This window comes from Gordionus sp. m RMFG-2023, chromosome 2 (genome assembly GCF_954871325.1).
Source record: "Gordionus sp. m RMFG-2023 chromosome 2, tfGorSpeb1-WG-v2, whole genome shotgun sequence".
In the NCBI taxonomy this organism is placed as follows: Eukaryota; Metazoa; Nematomorpha; class Gordioida; order Chordodea; family Parachordodidae; genus Gordionus; species Gordionus sp. m RMFG-2023.
The window spans coordinates 61,257,642-61,279,163 of record NC_088776.1 but is presented as its reverse complement, the minus strand read 5'-3'; the positions used below and the strand labels follow the sequence as shown (position 1 = coordinate 61,279,163).

Below are 21,522 nucleotides of genomic sequence, written 5' to 3'. Positions count from 1 at the left end.
CAAACGGGTCATTGAGACTAAAATGATTTTCACAGTTGCGAGCAAGTAAATAATTGAATAGTTTTCTGTTAATTAGGTCCTGCACATCAAAGACATACCAATATAATCAAAACTCTATCTCTTGATACAACAATAGTTTATCGCCAGATACTAATGATTGAGATATTAAACAAATAGTTAGAACCATAAAAACGATTTCCATTGATAACCTTTTTCAAATATAGAATACTAATGTAATAGAAAATCCCCTAGAAGCGCTTTTTAATACAAAGGAGTATTTTTCATAATTTTACTTATGTATAAATATGCACACAAAATTAAATACTGTCTTGCATTCAAGTGGAGATTATTTACTAAGGCGAAACTTATTTTTTTTGATCGTAGATATAAATTTTTTATTAAAATGCAATAAAATAAATAAAAAATGAATATTATTATTTATAATTATATAAATAATAATCTTTTTTTCATAATCAAACCTAACTTTATTTTGATTTTTATGTATATATTTTATACTGTGAATTACATTATGAGCAAAAAAAATAAGACTAATTTATTTCTAATTTTTTTTTATAAAAAGTAGCGTAAAGAGTAACCCAAGCTACTTTTAAAAAATAGTAGTTAATGGCGCGCTAATTTTTTTTGATGGGTAAGCTATAGCTGTAGCATGCTATTTTTTTTACAAATTGCGATAGCAGTAGCTTGCTACTTTTAAAATTAGTTTTTTACAATTTAGCATTTAACGATATATATTATCGAATTGTACTGACATTATATCTAAGTGTATTGATCGTTTATATTTATGTATGGATTAAAATTTTAATTATTATTTTTGCTTCAAAAAGTACCTGGAACATTAGCAGCTTCTCCTATAAGTGTTTAATACATATATATTTAATCGTAATTAATAAACTCTGTTAGGACTCGAATGCACACCAACTAATAAAAACAAGATCAAAGGATTTATACGAGGTTATGTTTTTAAACATTCTCGTATAAAACTTTTCTTTATTTATTTTATTTTGTTTATAAGTGGAGAAAATTTTTAACATGCTTTATTAAAGACTATGATTAAATATTCTCATATAAAACTTTCATTTTTATATAATTTTAAAATAAATTTCTATTGTTTGTAAAATATACATGTGCCATTTAAGCACTAAATAGGAATCACTATTTTTTTTTATCATAAATGAGAAATTTGCTTTTTATAAACTTTTTTCCATAAATATAATATATCGCAGACATCATTATAATCCTAATTGAATGCTGATTTCAAATATATAAATATTTCTCATTTCTAATGAAAAAAAATTAATTAATTAGTGGTTCAAATGATATATTTTTTACAAGCAATGCGATTTTTTTATAAAATTATTAAAAAAACAGTTTTCATACAAGAGAATGTTAAAAACTCAACCTCATAATAATCCTTATATGAGCAATTTTTTATATTCTTCATATAAATGAAAATTAATAATTTATAAAGTTTAATAAGAGTTTCCCTTTTCCTCCAAAATATTTTTTATAAAAATTCTATTATCGATTTATAATTTTCTTTAACCTTATATTTCTTATATCGATGCAAATTATCAAATTGTTTTGACATATTTTCTTAGATTATTGATTGTTTATATTTATGAATCGTTTAAAATTTTAATTATTTATTTTGCTATAAGAATATAATATAATTTTAAGTACCTGGAAGATTAGCAGCTTCTCCTATATATGCAAATTAATTTTAATATATGTTACTATATAATTATTTAATAGTAATTCTATTAGAAAATATTTTTTTAAAATTCTATTAACTATCATTTTTTTTTATTTAAAATGCTTTTATTTTTCTCCTAAATTGTTTATTTAATTAATTGACATTGATATAAATTGATAAAAATAAATGCTAAATCTCAAAACTTTAAATTCGATATACTATTGTAGTTTACTTATTTGTTATACATATATTTTATTTAAAAAATTTATTTCTTTCTTTCTTTCTTTCTTTACTGATTGATCATATTTATTACGTTTAATAAATTTTAAATATCAGATTTTTATTCTTAAATTATGCTTAATTATATTTCAAAAGAATATAAAGAGAAATAGAGTTTAATAGTAAAATATTTAAAGATATCTCTATCCACAGCGATGCGCCATTTTGAATAATATATCCCTCTTTTTCGATAAATTCCACATGAGTTTTTACAATTACAAAACTGGATATAATAGTTTAATAAATAAATTTTAAAAATAATTTAACCAATAAGCCTTCATATGTGCAACAATCTATCAGCCCACACAATAAGAAATTTTATGTAGTTTAAATTGTTTTATTATTAATACAATTATTTCTTATATAATCCACAATTGAAATATTTATTATAATTATTAGGAAGAGCCATGCCTACAAAATAGAAATTTTTTTAAATTTATTATAATATAAAAATTAAGAAAAACTTTTTCATATATAGTAAATTATTTAAATATATCGCTTAAATTTAGAAAAAAATATCCATCGTTCTCTGATAAATTCAACAAGAGTTTTCTTATTGTTTTTACAATTACAATACTTTGGTATAATTAATTTACAGAAAAAATTTTTATAATAAAAAAATATAATAAGTATTTCATAATTCTTTTATCTATTTTTTTTACAAAGTATTATGAATTTCCCACTTTCTGATTATTTATCCAACTTTTCTGTTTTTTATATCAGAGTATAATTGTGATATTCAATCTGGCAAGAAATAATAGTAAGGAAATATGGCCATGGGTCTTCGGACCTTTATTTTTATTTATAATTTTAATATCGAACCCTCTAATGGGCTAGCCGGTTCAGTTTAGTGCATCGTTTGTCTCTAATAATTGCTTGAAATTTATAAATAATCCACAATTGTAATATTTATTATAATTACCAGGAATAGCCATGCCTACAAAATAGAAAAATATTTTTTAATATATTATAATATAAATATTAAGAAATCCTTTACAGTTTATATATATCGTCGATCTAGAATTGGAGTGCTCCCCTTGACATTTTCAAAATTTTTGAGTAAAAAGTGGATAATAACATATATATTTCCAATATATAAAAAAAAACTAGATTAAAAAATATTAATTTTTGTCAAAGTTATTGTCAAAATTGATCAATAATTTTTTCCTCTATTGTATTTTAAAAATGTTGATTTTTTCATTTTAAACATTAGGGCAAGTGGAGCACTCCAATTCTATTTCGATTATATATTTCTAAAAATCGCATATTCAAAAAGGTAAAATATATGTAAATTATGAACTGAATAGGCTACTTTGTTATTTTAAACGATTTTTATTTTATTTTGAATAGGTAAATAAAAAATAGGAGCTCATTCATTACAGTGTATGTATTAGAATATTTCTAAATATCTCATATACGAAAAAGTAAATCTATGTTTATTATGCATTGAATCGTTAAGAACCGTCATTTTTGAAATTTGATAATTGTAACTGTTGAAATATATATTTTAAACTAGTTCCGTTTTTAATCCCTCATTTGTTTCGCCATAAATACATAAAAAATAGATATAGTTTTTAAAGTCCCTCTTTTGTTTGATTTAATTACATTAAAAGTAAAACATATGATTATTGTGTTTTCTTTTAATTATGGTCTTACTTTTGGATTCTTTAGTAGAAAGTAGATAGTTAAATACCGGAGATCGTCCTTAATCTGGAGGAATAATTAGAATTCTGAATGGTATAGGGAGGTTGATTTTAACCCTATTAATTTTAGATAAAACTAATACAACTCCTCTTCCAACCTTCATTTTTCTTCTTCCCTATACACCATCTTATATTTTAGTTTATAAATTTTCATGAATTATTAATTGAGTTTTAAAAATTTTTATTATTTTTGCGGTTTATTAATATTGAGTTTAAAATATATTTATAGATGTAATTTATTGTATTTTATAAAAGTCTATATTAATTGATTTTTGTGGTTTAATAAAATTAATCGAGTTAATCTTGACCCTTACCAGATTTCATGGTTTAGAGGATCCTTAAGCGATTATTACCGTAATTGATATTAGGATCCAAATACCTGTATCTGAAGCCCCGTTACTTCAAACAAACTTATAATTACCGAAATATTTCAAAAAATAATTTTTTTTGATAAAAATTTATGTAAAGAACAAGTATATTTTAAACAGATAAATTAGTTTAAGTTTGGAATAGAGAAAAATAAGTAAAATCGAATAAACTTTTTAAAGTTTTAATAATTATTTTTCAACTATAAAAAGTTTTAAATAAAATAGAGACAAGAGCATTTAAAGTATTTTAAAATTACAATAGCTTTTAACGCTAATTTTAGTGCTACTGCCACAAATATATTTCCCCCTAAATAAACTTAACTACATTAAAGCTACTTTATGAAAAAAATGGAAGGCCATAGTTACTAATTTTGTGAAAAGTAGTAAATAAAATATATAAATTTTAAATCTTATTCATGATTATGGATAAGATGCGTGTATTTCGATTACAAGTTATAAATAAATGAATAAACATAGGACAGGTTTAAAAATTTGCTCAAATATAATGTTTATTTAATTCAATTAATCTGTTCATATGATAAACATTTAATTGTTTTTTTATTTGAGTAATTATAGCTAAAGATAGCCATGTAACTCTATTCTTTCTAAGGCAAAATTAATATAGGTGATGTATATAAAAATTAAATTAATAAATTATATTTATCATTTTATATAAATTATTTTTTAATATATCTAAATAAGTAGCTAATTTTAGCTCTCTGCGCTTTCAAAATATCGGTTTATACCGCTAGAAAAAATAAGCAGCGTAAATCGGCGCACTGTTATAAATATTTTATAAAATGTTATTTAATTGCTAATTAATTTTTTCTAAAAATATTAAATTAAAATAAACGCTCCACTACAGATATCTCAGCATATTTTTAGATTTGTATTGAAAAGTTAATATAAATTCAAAATCGATTTTAATGATCATGGTTAAAAATAATTTCTTTAAATTTCCTAAAATAATGATCCCTTGAATTCGAGATTAACCAAGCGGTTGAAACTCTTAAAGTAAGTGTGCTAGTTGCCTGAACACAAAGAGATTTTAATAGCTAGCGTGGAAAAACAATGAAATTAGATCCTATTTTCTCTCTGGAAATCTAGAACATCCATATCTGGTGGATAGCTAAATGACTTAAAGAGGAATCAAAATTTGTATTTGTTGTTGAATGCTTATTTTTTAATATTGTAAAATAATTTGAATATCATTTACTCTTGATTCTCCATCGCTATTTTTACTGCATAATATCATCATACTAATTCAACTGTTTAATGGTTCTTATATTAGTTCTGATTTATAGTTTGAAATAGTGATTCCAATTTCTTTGCAAAAAGTTATTAATTAATTTTTACTTGCTTCAGATTTTCCTTCAAGCATGATTTTAAATAAATCCTACTTAATTTATCTTTGATTTGCCTCGAACTCAAATTCTGTCTCTGCAGCTTAAATAAATAAAAATTTATTCTATTGAAAATATTTTCAACAAAAGGTATTTAATAATATCCACTCTAATGAGATTATATAATTATGCCCTAATCATTTTCTAAAATTCGGTCTCCATTTTAAATACAGGTAAAATTATGGTAAGTAATGGAATTTTTGATTGATTCAATTCTAAAATGAAGACAAAATTATTGTGATATAACAGTGATGTTGACAAATTATAAGAATAAAGAGCGAATATTAAAATCAGCAGCTAGCCGGGGTAATTTTTATAAAAGACGGGGTTTTCGGCTTGGCCAAAAAAAGCCACGGCCGACCAAAATGCAGTACTAGCTAGACTATTTAAAAAATATAGTGCGTTACATTTATTAGGTACCTTTATAAATTGATCAAAAAGGCGAAATCTCAAAACTTTAAATCGATATACTATTGTAGTTTCCTTATTTGTTATACATATATTTACTTTCTTTCCTTCTTTCTTTCCTTCTTTCTTTCCTTCTTTCTTTCCTTCTTTCTTTCTTTCTTTCTTTCTTTCTTTCTTTCTTTCTTTCTTTCTTTCTTTCTTTCATTCTTTCTTTCTTTCTTTCTTTCTTTCTTTCTTTCTTTCTTATTCTTCTTTACTGATTGATCATATTTTTTACGTTTAAGAAATTTTAAATATCAGATTTATATTATTCATAAATTATGCTTAATTTTATTTTAAAAGAATAAAAGGAGAAATAGAGTTTCATAATAAATTATTTAAAGATATCTCTATCCACGGCGATGAATAAAATATAATCCAAACCTATAAATCAAAAAAAAATATATTAATATCTGAGACCTGTATTGACATGTTTTCCTTTATATAAAATTAATATAAAAGATAGAGGATTAAAACAATAATAATTATAATATTTGAATTGAATAATGATAATAATTTTAATATTATTACTAAGATTTAGGGAAATTTATAGCAAAAACTGACTAACGTATTTTATGCTATTAAGCCCTCAAAATGGGTTATATAAAATTTATACAAATTATTTTTTGATAAAACAACCTTGATATTAGATGTGATTGAAGTCTCTCATCACCTATAGCGAAAGCAAACTGATAAATAAAGGTTATCACTACTTAATTCTAAGGCTCTTTTCTCATCAAAATTGTCATTTAGGTTTAACAATATATTTTTAAAATTAGAATAAAAAATAGATGATTAAAACAAAATAAATATTATATTTAAATTAAATAATAAGAATAATTTTAGTTTTATTATTAGGAATTAGAGAAATTTAAAGCAAAGAATGATTAAACATATTTAATAAAATCAGACCCCCATGCTAGGTTATATGTAATTTTACGTTTATTTATTTTTATTATAATTAAAGTATCATAACAAAGTTAAAAGGATAATAATAATTTATAATAAAATAAGCCCATTAATAAAAATTAATAAAATGCACATTTATATAAAGTTAGGAGACCTGTAATGTGTAGAAAATCTAAATATGTTTGTATATGTTTTAAATTATAAAAAAAATATAGGATACAAACAATAATAAGTATTATATTTAAATTGAATTATGAAATAAATTTTAGTATATTATATTCCAATTTAGAAAATTTAAAAAGACTGACTAAACGTATTTAATAATTACATGTCCTATAACTTAGTTAAAAGGGAATAATTAATAATAAAATTAAATCCATACCCATAAGTCAAAAATAAATGCATATTTATATAAAAATCGGAAACCTGTAATGCTTTGAAATACTAAATTGTTCGTAATTTTAAATTAGAAAAAATATAGGATTAAACCAATAATAAGTATTGTTTTGATTTGAATAATAAAAATAATTTTAGTATTATAATCCTAATTAAGGAAATTTTAAACAAAGACTGACGAAACCTGTTTAATATTACTAACCCCAAGCTGAGTTATATATAATTTAGGCTAATAATGTTTTGATAAACAAATAATCTAACTAATGAATAGCGGCCCTTATATCTACTATAGGACATTACTTATCTCATCACATTTTAGTTCTACGTGTTATATAAAAATCACTCATATTAAGATTTTTAATTTTCATCTAAGTTTACAACGTGACCATAAACACGGCTGATCGGAACATTCTAGCTATGACTACTTTAAAAAATATTATGCGCTACATTTATTAGGTACCTTAACTGCACAGATTGATTCTGATTTTGTTTATTTAATTTTAATTATACACTACATATTTTATTCTCCTTACATTTATAAAGCTTTTTATTGTAATATATGATATCATATAACTATGTTAAAAGGAAAATAATTTATAATAAAGTTAAAAACCCTTAAATCAAAAAACATTTATATAAAAATCGGAGACCTGATTTGCCTGAATCCCCTATTTATTTAAAATAATAATAAAAAATAAAGGGTTGAAATGATAATCATTATATTTGTATTAAATAATGAGAATAATTTTGCTATTATAATCAGAATATGAGAAAAAAATTTTAAACAAAAACTGAAAATACATTTGTAATGTTATTACACACCCTAGCTAGATTATATATAATTTTTTTTCTTAAATAAGATTTTATTTATATTTATCCAGATCTATCATTGATCCAGATATCGTTTTAATTGTGATTGCTATACTAATGACGGAGCTTGCTCCATGGTATTTTGAACATCTAATGTATTATTCCCAAATTTTCTTTTTTCATTTATATATATTAGGGTTATTTTATAGCTTATTTATATTAAATTTTGTAATAGTATATAGAAACATAATCAGAAATCTTTAGTGGTACAATTTGCACATCCCTGTTTAAATAATTTTAAATATTTTTAATTTTTATAGTTAATAATGGCGATTTAAAATATTCTATTTTAAAATATACCTGGGCCCAGTAATTTATTTTTTAAAAATTTTATACTCTGTCCGGGTATTCCTAAAATTAAATCCCTAGTCTACAGGTCTCTGAAAAAAAATTTTAAAGAACCGAATATTTTGTATAATCTTCAAAATTATGTTTATATTTGGCATTTATTTTTATAAATTTTATTGTATATTCAAAATGTAAACTATAAAATTATTTTATAGATAATAATCTTGAGAAATGAAAATTGTATTTTTGTCTATTATTAAGGATAAGAAAAGGTGTTGGAAAGCTCCATATATAAGGTATTAAATTAACTGGGATAAATTGGCATTTTATAAAAAATACAAATTTATAAATAATAATATGTTAACAAAACTCAGTAAATATGTATTTTTATCCAGACATATTTATTATAGCTTGACAATTAGATCTCTGTCTATCAGTTAAAAAATAATTTGTTTTATTGACTTAATTTGTATTCTTAATTCGGCTATATATTAAGAATATCAATTTTTGGTTTTTATCATATATTTTGGCAAAAGGTTAAACTTTAGTAAAAGTGGAAATTTATTCATATTTTTTAAATCTAATAATCATTATTCAAAAATGATATTTTGAATTTTAAAGATAAAAAAAATAAAATAAGATGAAACCATAAACTTTAAGATAAATTATATAAGTAAGTAATCAATAACAGGAAACAAAGAATTATAAAAACGAAACTTAATAAAATTTATCGCATATCATATTTTTAACTTGTTTTATGGGGTCTCAAATAGTAGTCTATTTTGATATAAAATATAAAATTTTATAAAAATATTAAATATTTATGATAAGAAAATTGAAACTTCTATAATTATTTGCTATACCCTAAAAATTTGCCCAAAATTAAAATATCTTCAAAGATCCTTGCCCTTTAGAAGATTTTTTTTACAAACAAATTATAAAATCTTGAGTTCGATTAAAATTATAGAAAAAGATTTTAATTTCAACTACCACAAAATAACTTTAAGCTTTATTATTTAACTGTATCCATTTGATGTACTTAAAAAATTTACTGACTAACGCTGAGTTAAAGGAAATGTTTTCAAAAATTTACTCTTAAAATATTTCTTATAATTCCATTCCATTTTATTGCTGAAACTCTTAATTTGTTAATAAACTTATGAATTAATCACTTTATTCTCATGTAATGTGCGATTATGTCCAATAAAAAGAAATCTAAAAACAAAAGTTATTAAAAAAATAAATTCTTATTTTAGGCTTGGTTATATAGATAAAAACAATTAGTAAAATTAAGTTTTGAATGTGGCATATAGTTGATAGTTAGAAAAATAGAATCAAAACCTACCAAGGCTAGGGCCATACTAGAGTATTTAAGCCTATCAGGATAAAAGATAACAAAAAAAGTAGCTATCTAAAACTATTTTTTTTTTTATTTTTCTGTCTTTAGTTAATATGATTACTATTAATTTGTATATTTTATAATTCTGTGTGTGTTACTTAATTTAATATATTTAAGGCCGCCTGAAATTTCGAATTACATAAATTTATTCTTTTAATTTGTTATACATAATAATGACGACCATTCAATTTTCTGGTCTTTGTGTAAGTTATACAAGTTTATCAAATATTTAAAAAATTGTATGTATATTATATATATACCGTCAATTGGTCTCTCATGAATGTTTATCCCCATGGCACCATTAAATGTCCAAATGATCGCACAGATTGCTAATACATATATCATAGCGTTATCGAGTCCAAATAATTTATTCATAATAAATAATTTTTAAATGATAAAAATTAAATCTTTTTTTAAATAAAATATTTTAAAATGTTTATGAAAATAAAAATTTAAACGTTCTACTTATTAAAAAATTTATAAATGATATGTAAAATAGAATATTTACTCTAGTGAATCTTTACTAATTTGTGAGCAAATAAGTGTTTCATAATTAACGAAATTAAAGATATAAACATATTAAATCTAAGTAAATAAGCACATATTACTTTATCATCCAGTCAAATTGCCATATTATGATTGATATTAAAGAGATTTATAAAAAAAACTAGACCATATCTTATTTTTAAAAAAATTAATTTTAAAATAATTCTCATTAAAACATATCAAAATTTTTTATTTCAAACCTAATGGTTTTACGACAACCTTTCGCTCAAATATTACATTTAACCTTGCATTCCGCAAAAATATTATTTTTCCCACTTTCACACCATTAAATACAAATTATAAATTAAGCACATATTACTTTATTCATATATCCAGTCAAATTGCCATTTTAAGATTGATATGAGATTTATACAAAATAACTGGACCCACCTTATTTAAAAAAAAATTAATTTTAAAATAATTCTCCCCTTTTTTTTAGAAAAACAAACTACAAAATAAATATTTTTACAAACACTCAATAAAACAATTAAAACATACTAAAATATTTTTTTTCAAACCTAATGGTTTTAATTTTCTCGACAACCTTTCGCTCAAATATTACATTTAACCTTGCATTCCCCAAAAAAAATATTTTTCGCACTTCAACACCATTAAATACATTTTCTTCTCTCTAAAAAAATATATCATTTCTCTGAATATATAATTAAACGTGTGCGTTAACATAATTTACAATTTTTCTGAAACTCATAATTGTCCTTTAATTCTAACAATTAGTGTTTTTTAAACGTTTAAAAACGGCTAACTCAATATTTTATCCAAAAAAAATATTGCTCAAGCCAGAAGATTTTGCTCATATATGGCACACATAGTTCTAAACGTCTATTCGCTAAAATTTCGAGGCTTATGCAATATTTTTCTAGTTAAAATATTAAGTTAGCAGAATTTATAGATCGGGTCACAACGAGTCTTTTAACATCACTGCCAATTTCAAATTCAAAATTAGTTTCCCCTTGTTAATGGAAATTTTACAACCTTATTGCTTCCTTAAATTACTTCTTTTCTTTTAATTAATAGTAAATCAAAGATATTTCAATTTCCAATTTTTCTTTTTCTTTAATTAAATCATCACACCTTTTTACTCAGCTTTCTCTCTTTTCACAACATTCAAGAAATCATGCAATTTTTATAATAAATGCATGAATATGTAAAATATATAATAAACAAAATCTTCTTTAATTATTTTTTACTAATTGGTTTAAATACGAATTCTAAATATTTTATTAATTTTCATATTTAAAGATAAGAGGGTTCAATTTTAACTGATATATATTAATCTTTAAAAAAATTATATTTTATAATTATCACGTAGGCTTGTTTGAAAATATATAAATGATATTTATAAAAATATATACTCTAGTGAATCTTTAAAAATTTATTAGAGAATAAATATATAATAAATAGCAAAATAAAATGATACTAAAAAAGTAAGAATATAAAAAGTCACGTAGGCTTGGTAGAAAATTTAAAAATTATATTATTTACTCTAGTGAATCTTTAAAAATTTATTAGAGAATAAATATATAATAAATAGTAAAATTAAAAAATTTATTAAAATCATCACTTCATATTTGCTGACGAGAGATAAATAAAAAAAGGTAGGTTAGATAGGAAAAGCTTTTAATTTATTACTAAAGAATTTTTTAAATAAATAAACAACAATTCTTGCCCAAGTTAAAATATATAATCGTATGAATAATATAAAACATAAATTAAACAAATCCTCTTAAATTTTTTATTTATTAATTGGTTTAAATATGAATCACAAATATTTTATTAATTTTCATATTTAAAGATAGGAGGGTTCAAAATAGGAGCTAAATCCAACAATCCCCTAATAATATTCATAATATTGAGATGTATAGGTTAAATTGAGGTTGATGATACTTGTGATTTTGAATGCGGCTTTATCTCACTTATGATTATTTAGTGGAGACTAGGGTACGTTGAATACAGAGGATCGGTAGGTCACTCCAATTTATAATTTAAGTGAATATTTTATAAAACTGGAAATAGTAACTTAACGTGATGCTCAAAAAAAGGTTTGAAAAATATTAAATATTTTGAGAAGAAAATGTACTTTAAAAGTGATAAAAAATATTTACAAACTTGATCATTTATATTTTAGATATTAATAAAAAAAATTTAGGAAAGTTAAAACCCTATATTTTATAATCTGACAAATTTTCAGGATTAATAAATAGAAATTAATATGATTCCGAATGATATTTATAAATTAAGTGGGCTCATTATAGTTCGTAATAGTATAGTTAGTACACACCTTTTAACTCATTTTCTATTTATTATTTATTTCAAAATTCATTAAAAAGCATAGGAAAATCTTCAGTACAGAAGAATACGAGGGTTGGGATTACAATTTCAAAATTATTCTTCGGTTGGCCAGGTTTGAGAATTTTTAGAATTATATGGGTCTGGCTGGGCTTGATAAATATTTTTTAATTAGAAGCTGAAAAAATTTCAAAATTATTATCGGTTGTCCAGGTTTAAGAATAATTATTTTAAATTATAATGGATCGGTCTGGGCTTGAAAAATAATTTCATAAATGACAATAATCAACTTTCCATTCACAAAGACCCGGATCCATCGCCTGCCAGTCGACTCCGAGTCCGACGACCTTCCTTCCAGTCCGAAGATTCGGGATTTTCGAATAGTGGATCCTACCGACCACAACGTCGTGGTCCTCGAGCAGCAGCGGTGATAGTGGTGACAATTCCATATTCTTTGACCTTGAAATCCATTTTCGAACAACGACGATGATTCTGTTATGCCCCAGGTGGGGTCAATCGCTGTGCCAAACTTGCCCTGTATCCTCAATGGTATCGGTAACGAAAACACGGGCATCACGAATGAACATCTACGCGCTGCGCAGTTTAGATATTAGTAGAACAAGACTAAAACCCTGGTCGCAACAAGAGGTTTTCGTCTCACACTGGATTATCTTAGAATCAGGGAATGATAAACATTATTTCCGACATCGCAACAATTTTTCTATCTCCAATAGATACAGAGACATTGTCCGTCAAATGTTGAAAGCAGACATAATTAAGCCCACCAACTCTAACCAAATTTGTTCTCCTTTGTATGTAATACCCAAGGCTGATGGTTCCCGTAGAGTTATCAGTGATTTCTCTCCCCTTCCGGCTCAAATCCATTCCACTGATGTCAGGTAACCATGAAAGTCCAAGATCATATGCAAAATCAAATCTGCATTCTTCTCGATACCTCTATCACAACAAGTAAGGAGATTCTTCGGATTCTTCATCAACAGAACACGTTATGCATACAATGTTTTACCTATGGGTGCGTTTTTCAGCCCTTATTGTCTACAGTCAATTATTCTCGATGCGCTCGCAAAGATCGTCATAAGAGCAAATTACAATATCTATCTTGATGACATATTAATCTATGGATACAACGAGGGTAAATGGTCAACAAGATCACTAAAATGCACCCTGGAAGGTTGTGGGCTTGAAATTTCTAGAGAAAAATTAGTATTAAACCCCTCGTATCGCTTATATCGGGATTCTTATCGACCTCGAAACAAAAACGATTAGCGCCGACACCAATACAAGAAGAAGACTAGAGAAATGTCAAGAGATCATCAGGCAGCACCCATATCAACATCTAGATGGGACGTTTGTTAGCGGCCAACATACTAGAAGTAGTTACTTACACTATAACTTGTATGTCCAGATTATTTTCTCCCTTTTACAATACCATGAATATGGACCCGCTAACCCCAATTATCGACACCTTCCAAAAGGCGGCGGCCATTATTAATGCATTGAAGGAGCCTTTGAAGGTCAGATATCATGTACACGACCCAGAATATACTGATGCGTCTGGATCTCATATCGATATATCCTTTAGGGGTTTTAACGACATGTCAGTTCAAGAAGCTTGCCTCTTGTTCAAGGTCCCATCATCGAACATTTTAACGCAAAGGAGGTACTAGCTCTCGGTATAGGTGCTATAATGGCAATATATAAGGACAACAGAACACCCATGATCTTTACAGACCACAATTGCGTGCTACACATTTAGAAAAGGTGGATCCAGATCCCATGTCATAAAGGTGATCACCCAAATATTGCTTAAGCTCAGTCTCGTAAAAAACTTCAACGGCTATATTGCAGAATATCTATGGGTCCCGACAGACGAAAGCCCTTCCGATAAACCATCTATGGTGGGGATAACTGAGAGAACAACGGGACCTTTTTTCAGAGGCGATACTACATGGGCCTGTATAATTACACGAGCAAGATGTCTCAATGTTCGGTAAGGAAACCATCCCCTCAATACAACAGCTACAATCATCACAAGGGACCCCGTCTATCTCAGGTTTCCCACTACCAGGTAGCAGCGAATCAACGATAACCTATAATCTTGAAAACATTTCCATCAACTCAGAAGATGTACGAGGCTAAGAATCCAAAATCAAATTACAACAAAAACAATGAACAATTGCAAAGAACGAATTGTAAATATGCAACTAATTATTTTTCATTATTGTCTTTTTCGATCATATTTGTGTATTATTATTCAACTTCTCATATTACCATACATTGTCGAATTCGATTTTGATAACTAAATAAAGCCTTAGGAATTTCAAAGCCATAAAGGCCGAAACATTCGATTATATCCACATCCTCGTAAATAGGTTGTATAAACAAGGATATAATAGCAAAGCGCTACGCTTGGGGTTTTAAAATTATTATCAGCTTGGACACAAGTGAATTTTTTTATTATTAACTATGGATCAGACATTCACTTAAAACTATTAAAACAAGGCTCATAAATACTGATTTTGATTGTATTTTTAAATTCATTATGATGTTTTAAGTTCTCAACTATCAAAATTTTTATGATCTTTGGTTGGGGAAATTTTTTCAAAATTTTTAAGGCCTTGGACCTACCTTCGGAATTTTTTTAATTTTAAATAATAGGCATAGACGATCAGTTATATTTTAACAAATAATATTGATATGGGTATTAAGTAAAGTTTAAAATATATTTTTACTCAAAACATAGTATTTAAACTTAGTTTTAATGGATTGGACCTGACCTGGAGGTGGGAGGAGGTTATAAAGAATCAAATTAGATATTATTTTCAAATAACAGGTAACAACTATCATAATAGTAAGGAGGAAATTCTCATTCCCCGTCATTTTTTATAAAATAAGCAATGCTAACTTATGAGAGCTCTGGCACTCTTAATTATATTTTTCATTTTACCCTTCAAGAAAGATGGGTCATCATACTTTTCTCCCTTATTCATAGATAGATGAATCAGAAATGAGGTGTGAGTGATTCACAAATTTTCCTCTTTTTAGCCTAAATTTTAACATTTTTATAAAATATATTAATAAAGTATATTTAGTACTATATACACAATTTAACCTCAAACCCGTCATTCTTGACTGGTTATTATATAGTTATATTAAATTATTTATGAAATCCAAAATTATTAATTATAAGTTATATATTACAATACTATCAATAAAATAAAATGTTATATAGTTGTCTTACAGACTCATAATAAATTTTTTTAAATGATAAATATTAATCTTTTAAAAAAAAATATTTAAAAATTATCACGTAATAAATGATATTTAAAAAAATATTTGCTCTAGTGAATCTTTAAAAATTTATTAGAGAATAAATATATAATAAATAGCAAAATAAAAATGCTAAAAAAGTAAATATAAAAATGTCACGTAAGCTTGTTTAAAAATTTGTAAATGATATTTAAAAAATTATTTACACTAGTGAATCTTTAAAAAATTAAATATATAATTAATATCAAAATTAAAAATTTATTATAATCATCACTTCATATTTACTGATGACGAGAGATGAATAAAAAAAAGGGAGGTTTGATAGGGAAAGCTTTTAATTGATTACTAATGATTTTTTTAAGAAATTAACAACAATTCTTGACCAAGTTAAAATATATAATCATGTGAATATATAAAACATAAATTAAACATATCCTCTTGAATTTTTATTTATTAATTGGTTTAAATATCAAATATTTTATTAATTTTCATATTTAAAGATAGGAGGGTTCAGAATAGAAGCAAAATCCATCAATCCACTAATAATATTCATAATATTGAGATGTATAGGTTAAATTGAGGTTGAAGAAACGGGATAGGTTCTAAATCGCTAAAACAAAAATATCGCTAAAAATTAAAAACATGGCTTATATCTCCTAGAAAATTTTTGGGATTTTGGATGATATTTCTTCCATTTTAGCGATTTTTTTTAAATTTTCAATTTAAATACAAGTGTTTAGTCCCTATCTATTAATATTAATTTCAAATTTACTTTAGAAATTTTCTAGGAGATATAAGCCATGTTCCCAATTTTTAGCGATTTGAACGGGAACCGAAGAAACTTGGTGTTTTTGAATGGCGATTAATTCCACTTATTAGCAATTATGGGCTCATTTATGGTTCGTATAGTATAGATTTTTATTATATAGAAATGAAATGACAAATTATATATTTTTCTTTAAAACATGTAAACAAAATATAAAAATAAAAAATGAATATATACATATTAAAAGTGAATGTATATTTTAAAAATATCGATGACTCTAAAAAGAGCTTATAGTAAAAATGTTCCTAAAAAACAGGTATAATTATGTTTAAAAATTTCTAATTGGAGTTTTTGTTTAAGAAAAATTGATTCGCGTTTTTCGTTTGTAATGTTAAAAATTTTACGTGCTAAAATTTTAAAAAAAAAATATGTTGATTGTGAGAAATTGCCATTAGTTGAAATGAGTATGGGCTGAAAAATAAAGTTATTTAGTATTGAGTATTTATTAATTTTTTTATTTTCCCCGCTAGTAAGAGGGTTTGAATTAATTGATGAGGGAAAGGAAGAGACGCAGGTTGCGTCCCAAATTAGGGATTTCCCATTAGACCATGGGGTGTAGGTTAAACCGTCAGGTCTGAGACCATCTTGTAAAGAGAGTTTTCTTGGTTCTAGGATGTTAGGTATTTTAGCCTTATTAAGAGCGTTATGGATGATTTTATTTATAGCTTTATGCAGGAGGTGGCGACCTTGGCTGTGGGAGCAGTTTAGGCCGTGTCATGTGTTTGGTTGAACGGGTAGGTTGCAAATGTGGCAAGTGTGTGAATGTGTAAGCGAGCATCCAAGTCTAAATCCTATGATAACTCTCAGTTGGTCATTGGTTAAGAGATCATCAAGGGTTAGGCTTGGAAGTGCCTCTAGCCATTCATGCCCGCCGTATTTATGGTTTATTTGAAGAAGTTGTATATCGCTGATATTGGAAGGGTTAAGACTATTTTGTAGTTTCTTTATAAGGGGTTTCCAAGATTGATTTATTAAAAATTTCGGTTGGGAATGTTTGACCGTCTGGGGTTAGTAGATTCCATCTTTCGATTGCTAATGTTAAGAGATCGTCATTAAGGGTTATGAAAGATGAGATCGTGGAATTGAGCGAAAGGCGATTAGAGATAAAAAGAGATAGGGAGAGTGATTCTAAGGTCGATACCACCAAGTTTAGCGGGTAATTGAGCAAGGTGTCAATTAAAGTCTGATAATGGAAGATTAAGGATCATTTCCATAAAGAATGAAAGTTACTTAGTAAGATAAATTTTAGTCAGGATAAAATAAGAAATATCAAATAACAAAAAATAAAATTATTAATAAATTAGGGCAAGAATGAGGGATACCATCTCACCAAGCAATTATTGAGTCTAGAATATAAACTATAATTCAAATATCTATATTGAAACATATAATGGAGACTTACTAAAGATTAATTAACATCTTCAACTTAAGAAGTAGATGCTTGAGAAGGGATTAGGCTATTTAGTAAATTAGGATGGAAAATAAATAATTATTGTTTATAATTTAATTAATACAATTTCTACTAGGCAAATTGGTATAAATGGATGATTAACATCGCAGATATCTGAGCATTGACCATAAGTGATAAAATGTTTTTGGGTATAATAAAATTTTGGTTGATTCAACCTGGGATACCCTCTCCGGAATAGTTATAAAACATTGCAAATTTTTTCGAAATTTGGGATTCCAGGTATTTTGATGTCGGATGGAGGGCCGGCGTTTGTGAGTTCGTTATTCAAGGATTTTATGTTGTAAAATGAATGTGAGACATATAATGGCACCACCATATCATCCAAGTTCGAATGGACAGGCTGAACGAATGGTAGCCATTGTAAAAAGTTGGATAAAGAAACATAAGGAAGGGAAAGCTGAGTTGTGGATAGCTCAGTTATATTATAATAGTGCAGTGGGAAAAGATGGTAAATCACCTGCGGAAAAAATGATGGGAAGAAAAATTAATATTTTCTTAGACATGTTGAAACCTTTGGATAGGATGTTGAAATTGAAGATAACGTTATTTTGGAATATGTGATTAATCAATTAGTATGGGTTAGAATATATGGAATAACTAGAAAATGAGAGAAAGGAGTGATAATGTGGGAAATAAAATATTTAAGGTTAGATTGGAGGATAATAGTAAGGTAACTAGACATCGAGATCAATTAAAATCGAGATTAGCTGAAAACAAGGATATAATTGATTATTAAAATTTAAAAGAAATATATATATGGGTTGATAATAAATGCTTGTTATCTGGAGGAATTATGGAATAGTATATTTAATATTTATGGGGTAAAACGGTTATGGATCGATTAGTTCAATTATAAAATGCTAGATGAGTTAAAAATTTGATAGTCGTGTGGAATTTAAATTTTAATATTGCAAAATTTGATTGTTATTGTTAATGAGAAAATTGTAAAAATTAGATACACACGTGCAGTTGTTTTATGTTTTTTAAAAAATGTTATATTAATGTATAATATGTGGGTCATATTATATTTTGTTATTTATAGTTGGCAAAAGAAAGTTTGAAAATAAAATGTTTATAGGAGTTGGGAAATAAGTTCGTTAATATAAAGTTGTTTGTTATAAAAAATAGTTAATTATTAAAGAAATTAAAAAGTAAAATTAGAAGATTATAAAAATTGTAAGCGGTATTGAGAAGAGAAGAAACGTTAATTACGAAAAAGCAACTGGTAGTGAAATAGAGAAATCATTGGAAATATAAGGGTAAGAGAATAAAAAAAATAATAAAATGAAAATAATAAGGTTTTTTTGTGTAATGGTTCATTATGTAAATTAAAAAATAATAAAATTAAAATAATAAGGTTGTTGTTTTGTGTAATGGTTCATTATTTAAATTAAAAAATAATAAAATTAAAATAATAATGTTGTTGTTTTGTGTAATGGTTCATTATGTAAATTAAAAAATAATAAAATTAAAATAATAAGGTTGTTGTTTTGTGTAATGGTTCATTATGTAAAAAGAAATAGGGGTATTGTGAATATGTTGTTAAAGATATTAAGAAAAAAATTTGATTTGCTTACTTTGTGTGATGCTCACTCAATAAATTACAATGATGTAATAGATCTATGATACATTAAAATGCTGGATAAGGATGCCAAGCTTAAAATAGAATGATCATGACTGACCAATAATGCAATGGATAAATCAAGCTATGACTCGTTAATCAGGATAATTTTTGATAACAACCAAAACAATCGTTTAATCAAATATCAAATCGTCGCATACGTCGGAAATGAACGATACAATAATATCAAGAAAATATGAACGATATGAAGTTTCGCTCAACGTCGATATCAAGAGAATTTCAATGATACGAAGTTTTGAATCAAAAGAATCTAAAAAAAAAATATATTCCTAAATTATAGTTACGGTTAAATGTGGCATGTAGTCATTTGAAAAAGGGGGTACATGTTGTATTATAATAATATTTATTTATTATATAAAAAATAATTGATAAATAAATAATATTAAAAAAGAAATATATTATATTTTGTAAAAAATCGGTGTTTATCGATTATACTTTTTTTGTTGTAAAATCGTGAAAAATAGGTTAATGATGCTTACTACCAAGTGAATGTATGGAAATATTTTAAATACCAACCTAATTTGCTAAATACCGACCAAAATTTATTAAAATGTAATAAGATCCTTATTATTTAATATATTAATACGGAATCACGTGGTCGAGTCCAGCCTCCTATATATTATCCCCCAAGGATGGAACCACCAAGTTAGATTAAAAAAAAACATGACCATTCCCGGGATTCGAAACCGGGACTATGGGATCAGTAAACCAAGCTCTTGCCTACTAGGCCATAGAGGCTTTTCAAAAATCACGATTTTTCAAATATATATTATAAATATATTTGGTAGTGCCTATCCAAATGAAAAATGAACAAAATTCAAATTTAATAGGTAGTACCTAAAGGTAGTAAGCATCATTAACCTGAAAAATATATATAATAAAGAAAAATAAAGAAGTGTTAAAAAATATTTTGTATTTGACTCTAAGAAAATCCAAGAATAAAAAAGTATAGAAAATAAGGTTAGAAAAATAATTATATTTTGATTTTATAAATTTATAAAATGCTTTTATAAAAAAATACTATTTAAAAATAAATTAAGACTGTTGGTATTTTATTGAGTAAATGTATAAAATATTAAATAATATGAATAATTTGTAATATTTTGTAAATAAGATATATTTAATGTATTATTTTGATATCCAATACTTGCATGAATATTGTAATATATGATATAATGAAAATATTATGTACATTTATAATTATTTTCACTAATAGCAGCTTCTTGAGTAATAATGCTAAATGATTTTTAGACATTTTTTGTATTATTGGGAAAAATTTCCAAGCATCCAAGATCTTAATAATTTTAAAAAAATTTCTCAAGCCCACCTCAATCCCTAATAATTTTGAAAACCAAGCCAATATTAATTTTGAAAAATATTTTTTAAGCACATTCCAACCCATAATAATTTTGAAAAAATTTTCCCAAGCCTGGAGATAATAAATTTATAATTAATGAATGGGAAATCTCTGATTTACCAATTAGTCTATGAGTTAACTCCTAGTTATATATGCAAAAAAACATGTGATTCGTAATAAGGGAAACTGGGAAAGCCTGGGCAAACCAGTTATTAGAGAATCATGACAAAATGAGGTCTGCCTTAATATTATTATAAGAAATAACAAATATTACCTCGTATTATTGGAGATAACTCCTAAAATTAA

The 21,522-nt window shown here is 25.3% G+C and overlaps 1 long non-coding RNA gene across 1 annotated transcript; it reads right to left on the bottom strand.

The window, feature by feature from the left end:
- Positions 1–2,704: 2,704 nt before the first annotated feature.
- On the bottom strand, positions 2,705–10,497 carry LOC135924955 (uncharacterized). The gene is made up of 5 exons (XR_010571463.1): positions 10,385–10,497; positions 10,037–10,105; positions 9,128–9,154; positions 2,916–2,930; positions 2,705–2,868 (listed from the first exon to the last, which is right to left on the bottom strand). It is a non-coding gene; the product is annotated as an uncharacterized LOC135924955 (long non-coding RNA).
- Between the last annotated feature and the right edge of the window lie 11,025 nt (positions 10,498–21,522).